This window comes from Dioscorea cayenensis, chromosome 20 (assembly GCF_009730915.1).
Source record: "Dioscorea cayenensis subsp. rotundata cultivar TDr96_F1 chromosome 20, TDr96_F1_v2_PseudoChromosome.rev07_lg8_w22 25.fasta, whole genome shotgun sequence".
NCBI classification, from domain to species: Eukaryota; Viridiplantae; Streptophyta; class Magnoliopsida; order Dioscoreales; family Dioscoreaceae; genus Dioscorea; species Dioscorea cayenensis.
Window position 1 is genome coordinate 4778345 of NC_052490.1, and position 10847 is coordinate 4789191.

The window sequence follows — 10847 nt, forward strand, 5'->3', positions numbered from 1 at the left end:
TGTGAGATGGTAGTTGGGCCACGAAACTCCTATGATTGCATTGCACTCAAGGAAATCTCTAATTAGGCCCGATACTCAAACTAGGTCCAACCCTAATTGCTGGTGGGGTATTTGTACATGGATCTCTTCCAAGCCAAGTGTGTCTAGTACACGGGCGATGGTCACGCAACTAAGTACAACCTAGAAGTCGAAATACAGAGTTCTCATGCAAATCAATACATCAAAGTACACAAGGCTTGAACCACAAACTACAAGATTCCATAAAACAAATACAACATCTAACAATGCATCAATAAAGATGATCATCCACAATACAAACAATCAACCATAGAGTTCATCATGTCCAATTCAGAAATAAGTTAGTTACTCATGAAGGAGGACCACTCATACAAGTCCATGGAACAAGTAAACAAGAAAACAAGTATGAACTACTCCCTCTAGCTTTAGATCCCCTTGGATGGTGAAGATCTTGAAGATTTAAAGAGATCTCTTCCCAAATTATGCTTTCAATGCCTAGGATCTTCTCCAAATCTTCTCCTCCAAAGTTTTACTCCCTCTTGGTGAAGTCTTGCGCAGTAGATCGTCGGTGGGAAGAGTGGGGCGGTAGCCCAAGAGGCCCAAGAGAAAAACTCCCCCTGTAAAAAGCTCTACTTTGCCCTAGAAAATCAGCCCATTTTATATCCCGTTAGGTCCATAGGAGCTCCATGCGGGCGCATAGATGCCCGTGAAGCTCACTGTCTTTTTGCCCAGAAAAAACATTGCTACAGTGTTTTCTGCTACAGTGCCTTCCTCCACAAAATTTCCACTAAATCTCAAGGGTGTCTCACGGCATCATAGAGCCTGTGAAGCTCACAGTCTTTTCAACATTACTCAAAAAATTGAGCTTCTCCAATGCTTGGAACCCTAAAAAATGATTTTTGGTGTTGATTTCTCCCCAATTGTGTTCTCGAGTTCCCCTTGTCTTTTTTTATGCCTAAAATATAAATAAAACAAATTTAAACACAAAATGGGCATCGATTCATGAAAATATCATCAAATAGCATATTTTCTACAAGTATAAAATATGCACATTTAGGCATTTATCAGTCACATTGATAAAGAACTTACTAGCATTGCACAAGTTAGAGCACTCAAATATGACTGCCGTTGTCCCTGATAAGTGCTTGTGCGATAAGAATGCGAAGCATTCTTTCCTTATGATTTGCATTACTTTTGTCGGGTTTTAGCATCAGTATGTGTGCATCTATGTTCTTTTACGCAGATTGGGTTGTGAAGACGATTAGGAAGGAAAGAAGCCATTGTGGATCGTAATGCACCAATTTTGGAGGAAATCTTGCTGAGGTTCAAACGCGAAGACATAGGTTGGATGCGAGACGCTAGAGTGTGTGCCAACCTCCTCATACTTCAGTTAGCACAACCATTTGTAGGGGCACAAGGGCAGTCACACTTAAGCATTATGATTTGTGCACATAGAACAAGATCCCTACCAACTTGTCCATTGTTGAAGAAGCAAAGCGATCCATGACATGAACATGTGCCCGTTTACGTTACCTCAATGAAAGCATGGACTCGGGAGTACTTCGTGCTGGGAATTGTAGCAAGGTTTTGTTGACAGCCAGCTGAAGAAGCAGCGAAACAGAGAAGCCACACGGGTGTTAAAGCGCTATGGGGTACTCGCTACCCCCTATCACCCCCAAACGAGTGGGCAAGTGGAAGTCACAAATAGAGAACTCAAGAGGATTTTAATCAAGTCTGTGGAACAAGGGAAGCGGGATTGGTCAGAAAAGTTAGATGACACACTTTGGGCCCATCGAACAGCATACAAAACACCAATAGGAACCACTCCATACAATCTGGTTTATGGAAAATCATGCCACCTGCCTGTGGAATTAGAGCATAAGGCATATTGGGCAATCAAAGCCATGAATTTTGACTTGCACAAGTCGGGGGAACAAAGATTGCTACATCTAAATGGGTTGGACGAATGGAGGATGAAAGCCTATGAGAATGCACGAATTTATAAGGAAAGAATTCAGAAATGGCATAACAAGCATATTAAAAATCCGAAGGAGTTCAAAGTAGGGGATCAGGTGTTGTTATTCAATTCTCGCTTACGGTTATTTCCGGGGAAACTCAAGTCCAGATGGTTCGGCCCTTACATGGTGACCGAAGTTTCACCTCGTGGGGTTGTTGAAATCACTCACCCGGAGAGGGGTACGTTTAAGGTAAACTGACATAGGTTGAAACCAGATTACGGAGGAGGGGTTAGTAATGCCGAAAATGAAGTATTTTTCCTTCATGAACCCCCATGAGGTAAGACAAGGTACGTCAAGCTTAGTGACGTAAAACAAGCACTTCTTGGGAGGCAACCCAAGTGTTTACTGTTTTTGCTAGTTGTAGTTAGTTTTGCATGAATAACTTGTTGAATGTTGGTGTCTTCATTTTTGAACTAGTTGCGCTGCATTCATCTTGGTGGATTTTTATATCATCGTGTGTTTTTAATGAGGATTTGGCGAAGATTTGGTCGCTTGAGCTTGTTTCTATTGTTTTTCACTGGTATTTGTTGCATAAAAGGGCAGGCTCTGAATGTGTAAGCATGTTCAGGAAATTTTTGCAGAGCCTGCAGAGTTTTTTAGGTCATCCAGAGAAAACACACGGGCGTTTGGAATTTCCACACGCCCGTGGGGTTGTATTGCGAGCTCATCTAGAGAAGACATAGGGGCGTGAACTCGCCCCTGTGAGTGACCCTATGATTATCACACGGCCGTGCAAAATTTCTGCACAGGCGTGTGCCATTCTGCAGAGACTTAGCACATTTTCCCGAGAGCACACAGGGGCGTGAACTCGCCCCTGTGGGCAACTGTGTGGCCCATACACGGGCGTGGGTATTTTCCACACGCCCGTGTGGATTATGCAGGTGATTCCTTCTCTATCCCGAGAACGCACAGGGGCGTGTGAATGCCCCTGTGAGTTGCGTTTGTGACAGTCCACGGCCATGCGGAATTTCTACACGGGCGTGTGAGACTCTTAGTGAATCCTCTCGGTCGAACAGACAGTGCACAGGGGCGTGTGGCTGCCCCTGTGGGTCGGGCGCATGGGCGTGTATAACTTTGACACGCCCATGTTGTTGTGCAGGCGTTATAAAGCTGCAGAGAGCAATACCCGGGTACCCCATCTTTATCGATTACCTTACCTTCTCCTTATTCGTGCTTTCTTTCTTATTGATTTTACTTTCGTTATTCCACATTGTTTGACACACAAATTACTATTCATCTTCTACGTAGCTAAGAGACAATTTAAGTATTTTTATTTCCTACTCCTCCCTGTGGATACGATACCCCACTCACCTGGGATTTATTACTTTGACAACTCCGTGCACTTGCGGAGCACCCTGTCAGTCCCCCTTCAAAATATATATTAGCTTGATAATAATGGAGATTGGCACACACTCCCATGTCTTGGATCATAACTTGTGCCTTCGCATTTGTTCACTCTAAGATTCCATCACAAAATGCATCCACGATCTACTTTGGCTCTTTTCTTCCACAATTATCTCCACAACCCTATATGCACATAAGTAATACAAATACATATGTATAAGCAATAAAATCTGAGAAAAATAATGCTCACTAAAAGAAAAGAATACTTCGTATTACTAGTACACAAGAACTTATCATACCTTCTCTTGTAGCATCAAGTAATTTTTTCATGCTTAGGTTCAAACCATTGTAGAAGGTCTGAATAATCATCCATTTGGGGAACCTATGCCGAGGAAATTTCCGTAGGAGATCCTTGAACCTAACCCATGTCTTAAAAAGAGACTCTAATTCCATTTGCACAAAAGGGGATTTTTCATTCCTGAGCATCGCAGATTTTCAAGGAGGAAAATATTGGGCAAGAAAAGCTTCTACCATTTCTTCCCAAGTAGTGATCGATGCTCAAGGTGATAAATGTAGCCATTTCTTTGCTCTCCCTTCAAGGAAAATGGGAAGACCCTCAACATGGTAGCTAACAATGACCGAATATGCGTGTGACCGCAAGTGCACGGGTGTCGAAGTAATAAATCCCAGGTGAGCGGGCATCATATCCGCAGGGAGTATGGAGTAAAAATACTTGAATTGTTTCTCAACTAAGTGAAATATGAATAGTGATTGTGTGACAAAATGTAATGTAATAAAGTAAAAGAGACAAGAAAGAGATCACAAGTAAAAGGAAGGTAAGGCAATAGATATAAATGGGGTACCCGGATATTGTTCTGCCTTGGACATTCATTTCAAGTGCAAGACACTCTATTATGCTTTCTAACTAATGCATTAATGAGTCCTGGATATCCTTTAATTCATGGTCCCAAATCTAGTGTTAGTCATGCCTAACTCTATACATGTCCCGGAGGAGAGATTGAACAATCCCTCAACCTCCCAATCGTATAGAATTGCAATGAGTTCTAGGGATTCCAAGTGATAAATCCTCTTCCCATATGTAGACCTAACCCTTTGGTCTAGGTGGAAGGTTCCTCGCCACAATTAAGCCCTAGGTGCTAAAATCACTTCTACGCTTCACTCTATTGCCTCTGCAACTAAGCCCCAGCGGAAGATCATCCCTTAGCCCATGCACTCTACTATGAACGCAAAGAACTCGAGGAAATGGAGGTAGAATAAACCACACCAGAGGGGAAAAGGGAAGCTCCGCTATCTCTCAACTCACCCTCTCAACCCTCTCCAATCTAGCTTTGTCTAACTCTCATGGTGTGTCACTCACGCACAAGGGTTACCAACAAGAACTCTTAACTCTAGTGTCACTCTAAGGGAGTATTCATACAACCAATGCATTCAAGATTAGAACTTAATAAAAACATCAATTATTGAAAGCATAATAAAAAGGTTTAGAGAAACGAATACATCCTAGGGTTCACAAATCCAAGTACCCACTAGGAGGTTTAGCACTCCATGGAGCTAGTTATAATCGATAATGAAATCAAATGTAAAAGCAAGAAATCCATAGAACCCCCCCCCCCACCCATAGTTGTGATGACGGTCTTGTGGAGAAGTCTCTACTCGTCCAAGGATTCCTTTGTCCGGCCTAAGATACACCTCGCTAGATCAGTGCGGATGAAAGCTCTCCCATTAACCTTCTCCCAAACGGAGTACAATGTTAAAGCCATATGACATCTCCAAATCCCTATCCAATACCTCTAGAAACCCAGCCATAGCCCTCTCTCAAGTTGGGAAATGATGGAGAAAAGAATGCTGAAATCATGGTTGAAATCGGGGTTGAAATCAGCCTTAAATAGGACTGGAATCGGGAATTCACATGCCCTTGTGGATTCACCACTGATAAGTGCTTGTGTGATAAGAATGTGAAGTGTTCTTTCCTTATGATGAGCATTACTTTTATCAGGTTTTAATGCTAATATGTGTGTATTTATGTTACTTTTATGCAGGTAGGGTATTGAAGCTGAATATTAGAGAAAGAAGCCAATGTTGATCGCAAATACACCATTTGGAGGAAATCTTGACAAAGTTTAAACGTGAAGATATAAGTTGGGTTCAAGATGCAAGAATGTGTGCCAACCTCCTTGTATTCAAGTCAAAACAATGATTTGGAAAAGCATAAGTGTAGTCACATTCAAGCATTTTGGCTTGTGCATGTATAACTAGATCTCCACCAACGTGGCCGCTCATTGAAGAAGCAAAGCGATCAATGACGTAAACATGTGCCCGTTTACGTTACCTTGATGAAAAGTGGATTCGGGAGTGTTTTTGGCAGGTACTGTAGCAGGTTATTGCAACAAATCTTTGTTGGAAATTACTATAGCAGTTACGATTTATAGCCGGCCAAAAATCGTAATTCCAGAGAATCCACACGGGCGCGTGGAGATTACCCACGCCCGTGTGGATATTCCACAGGGGCGTGCGGAAAATCCACAGGGTAATGTGGATGCCCGATTCCAGCCTATTTAAAGTCGATTTCAGTCCCGATTTCAGCATTCTTTTCTCCAACTTTTCCCCAACTTCAGAGAGGGTTGCGGCTTGTTATTTTAGAGGTATTAGCTGGGGATTTGGAGAGGTTCTATGGCTCCGACATCGCGCTCCATTTGAAAGAAGGTTAGTGGGAGAGCTTCCGTCATCACCGATCCGGCGAGGTGTATCCTATGCCAAACAAAGGGACACTTGGACGAGTAGAGGACTCTCCACATAACCATCGCCATGACTATCTAGGGGTTTTTCTATGGATTTTTTATGTTTACATTCAATTTCATTGATTGTAACTAGCTCCATGGAGAGCTAAACCCCCTAGAGGGTACTTGGATGTGTGAACCCTAGGATGTATTCGTTTCATTGAACGTTTTTATTATGGTTTCAATAATTGATGTTTTTATTGAGTTCCAATCTTGAATGCTTGATTTTATGAACTTTCAAATAGAATGACACTAGGGTTAAGAGTTCTTGTTGGTAACCCTTGTGTGTGAGTGACACACCACGAGAGTTAGACAAAGCTAGATTGGATAGGGTTGAGAGGGTGAGTCGAGAGGTAGAGGAGCGTCCCCTTTCCCATCTAATGTGATTTATTCTACCTCCATTTCCTCAAGTTCTTTTCGGTTATAGTAGAGTAAATGGGCTAAGGGATGACCTTCCGCTATGGCTTAGTTGCGAGTGCAATGGAGTGAAGTGTAAAGTGATCTTAGCATTTAGGGCTTAATTGTGGCTAGGGCCCTTCCACCTGGACCAAAAGGTTTGGTCTATATTTAGGAAGAGATTTATCACTTGGAATCCCTAGAGCTAATTGCGAGGTTAAGATATTGTTCAATCTCTCCTCATGGACATGTATAGGGTTAGGCATGTTTGACCTTAGGTTTGGGACCATGTATTAAAGGATCTCCATGACTCATTAATGCATTAGTTAGGAAGCATAATTAATAAGTACTTGTGAGATAAGAATACAAAGTGTTCTTTCCTTATGATGAGTATTACTTTTATTGGGTTTTAACGCTAATATGTGTGTATTTATGTTACTTTCGTGCAGGTAGGTTTGTGAAGCTAAATATTAGAGAAAGAAGCCAATGTGGATCATATTTGCACCATTTGGAGGAAATCTTGAGAAGGTTCAAACGCGAAGACATAAGTCAGGTCCAAGATACGAGAATGTATGCCAATCTCTTTGTATTCAAGATAGAATAATGATTTAGAGGTACACAAGGGCAGTCACATTCAAGTGTTCCAGCTTGTGCATGTATAGCAAGATCTCTACCAACTTGTCCTTTATTGAAGAAGAAAGCGATCTACGACGTAAATGTGTGCCTGTTTATGTTACCTCGATGAGAGCAATGATTCGGGAGTGTTTCGGGACGATATTATAGCAGGTTGCCATAGCAAATCATCGTAGTAAATCACTGTAGTAGGTACTGTTCACAGCCGACCGAATAAGAGGAAAACAGAGAGTTAACACGGGCGTGTGGAAAATCCACAGGGCCATTCACATGGCCGTATGGATTCTCGATTCTAGCCTATTTAAAGCCGATTTCAGCCCCAATTTCATTATTCTTTTCTTCATCTTTTCCCGATCTTGCGAGAAGGCCTCTACTACTGTTTTGAGAGATATTGGCTAAGGATTTGGGAGGCTCTATGGCTCCGACATCGCCATCTGTTTGGAAGAAGGTTGGTAGGGGAGCTTCCGTCAACATCGATCCGGCGAGGTGTATCCTATACCAGACAAAGGGATCCTTGGATGACGAGTACAGGATTCTCCACAAGGCCATCGTCATGACTATCAAGGGGGTTTACCTATGGATTGTTTGCTTTTTTATTTGATTTCATTATCATTTGTATTGTGCTCTATGGAGAGCTAAACCCCCTAGTAGGTACTTGGATGTGTGATCCCTATGATGTATTCATTTCTTTGAATCTCTTTATTATTCTTTTCATAATTGATGTTTTCATTGAGTTGTAATCTTGAATGCTTGATTGCATGAATTTTCCCTTAGAGTGGCACTAGGGTTGAGAGTTCTTGTTGGTAACCCTTGTGCGTGTGTGACACACCATGAGAGTTAGACAAAGCTAGATTGTAGAGGGCTGAGAAGGTGAGTCAAGAGGTACAAGAGCGTCCCCTTTGCCCTCCGATGTGATAGATTCTACCTCTGTTCCTTGAGTTCTTTGTAGCCATAGTAGTGTGAATGGGCTAAGGGATGAGCTTCCGCTGGGTCCTAGTTGCGAGTACAATGGAGTGAATCGTAAAGTGATCTTAATGTTTAGGGCTTAACTGTGGCTAAAGGCCTTTCATCTGGACCAAAGGGTTAGGTCTATAATTTTGGAAGAGTTATATCACTTGGAATCCCTTGAGCTCATTGCAATCCTTCTTACGAGTCCGAGGTTGAGAGATTGTTCAATATCTCCTCTGGGACATGTAGAGGGTTAGGCATGGTTGACCTTAGTTTTGGAACCATGTATTAAAGGATCACCATGACTCATAAACATATTAGTTAGGAACCATAATAGAGGGTTCTTGCACTTGAAACGATTACCCTAGGTGAAGCATTATCGGGTACCCCACTTTTATCAATTGTCTTACCTAGTCCTTTACTTTTGCTCACTTTTTATCACACAAATCAGTATTCATTTTTCTCTTAGCTAAGAGACAATATAAGTAATTTTACTCCCGATTACCCTGCGAATACGATACCCCACTCACCTGGGATTTTATTACTTCGATAACTCGGTGCACTTGCGGGAAGCCTGTCAAGTTTAAAGATACTTTGCACTTTGTTTTCTTAGCTATTTACCATTCATTCTATTTCACAGTTTCTTTTTCTGTCATCTTTCTGATTTTGTTTTCTTTCTTGCGTGCAACTTTAGGTTCATGATCCGAGGGAACCCTTCGATACTACTTGAAGGAGATCCCGAGCTCGAGCGTACGCTTAGAAGAAGAAGGAAATAACCGGTGGAAAAACTGTCCAGTATAGCTGGTTTGGAAGTTGAAGGATCTGACAATATGGCAGAACAGAACGAGAAACAGAAAATTATCTGATTATGCCAGACCGTCAATATTGGGCACACAATCGAGTATTGTGCGTCCCCCTATCACAGCTTAGAACTTCAAGCTGAAGCTAGCATTCATCCATATATTGCAGCAGTCTACACAATTTAACAGTTTTGCTGATGAGGATCCAAACAGTCACATTGAGAACTTCCTAGAGGTGTGTGATGTGCTAAAGATTAACGGACTATCGGATGATGCTATTAGACTGAGGGCTTTCCCATTTTCTCTCAAGGGAAGAGCCAAGCAGTGGCTTCATTCCTTGCCCAAGGCCTCCATCACGACTTGGAATGAGATGGTCGAAGCTTTTCTTGGTAGATACTTTCCTCCGGGGAAGTCAGCCAAGCTTCGAAATGAGATATCATAGTTTGCACAGATGGAGTTTGAGTCATTGTTTGAGACATGGGAGCACTTCAAGGAACTCCTGAGATGCCCACAACACAGATTCCCTGAGTGGATGATCATTTAGACTTTCTACAATAGGTTGAGTCCAAGTGCAAGACAACTTCTAGATGCGGCAGCAGGAGGAACTTTGAGTAGCAAGACAGCCGATTAAGCATGGCAACTAATTAAAGTGATGGGTCTGAATAGCCATCAATGGAATGCTGCAGGAAAGGAAGAAAGCAGCCGGACTTCATGAAATAGTTGTAGTAACATCTTTGACGCCACAAGTGGAATCATTAAGCAAGATGTTAGACCTTCGAACTTCTAATAGAATGGTGGCCATGACTACTTGCAACGGGTGCGATGAAGGTCATGCTCTATAAGATTGTCCAATTACCGTTGTTGATTTATCTTCGGTTGAGAATCTAAATTTTGTGGGTAATACGATGAGGAATCAAGGAAATCCATATAGCAACACCTACAACTCGGGGTGGAGGAACCACCCTAACTTCTCGTGGAATAACCAAGGGTAACAAAAGATCACCGCACCATCGGGTCTCCAACAACAACAACAAGCCCCAAACATGGAGAACAAGGTCTCAGTTTTGGAAACCCGAATGACCAACTTCGAGAAGGCCTTAACTAGATTTGTGAAAACATCAGATGAAAGGTTCCAATCAGTTGAGACTACACTTCGCAACCACACCGCTTCTTTGCACAATCTTGAGAACCAAATGGGACAAATTGTGAACTCTTTTTCGTAAAGGCCACAAAGTAGTTTGCCTAGCAATACTAAAACCAACCCGCATGAGCATGTTAATGCGATCACTTTGAGAAGTGGTCGTGAGGTGAAGGGCAGACAACCTAATGAGAAGACCAATGTTGAAGAACCGGAGGTCATAGAGGTTGAGAAGGGAACAACCAAGGAAAAGGAGGTGGCACCCCAACCTTTCAATCCTAGAATCCCTTATCCCTCTAGATTGAAGAAAGACCAAGCTGATGAACAATACAATAATTTCCTGAGTTTGTTTAAGCAACTCCACATCAACATTCCTTTTGTTGAGGCATTGTCTCAAATGCCTTTATACGCAAAGTTCTTGAAGGGCTTGTTGACTAACAAGAGGAAGTTGGGAGGAGAGTGCTTTGGTGATTCTAGATGCATCTTGCTCGACGGTCTTGCAAAAGAACATGCCTAATATGAAGAAAGACCCGGGAAGCTTTATAATACCGTGTAACATTGGTAAAAGATGGACAAGTACATATTTGCTATAGATTTTGTGGTGCTAGATGTCGATGAGGACGTGGATGTACCTTTGATACTTGTGAGGCCATTCTTGCACACTTCAAGGCATTGATTGACATTGGCGGTGAGGGCGTTGACGAGGATTGGAAGGATGAACTCACATACCGCCTCACGAAGCCATATGACATTC

The 10847-nt window shown here is 42.3% G+C and overlaps 1 non-coding gene across 1 annotated transcript; it reads right to left on the minus strand.

Annotated features, from left to right (window-relative positions):
• Nucleotides 1-9373: 9373 nt before the first annotated feature.
• Nucleotides 9374-9477, minus strand: LOC120252192. The gene has a single exon (XR_005533734.1). It is a non-coding gene; the product is annotated as a small nucleolar RNA R71 (small nucleolar RNA).
• Nucleotides 9478-10847: the final 1370 nt, after the last annotated feature.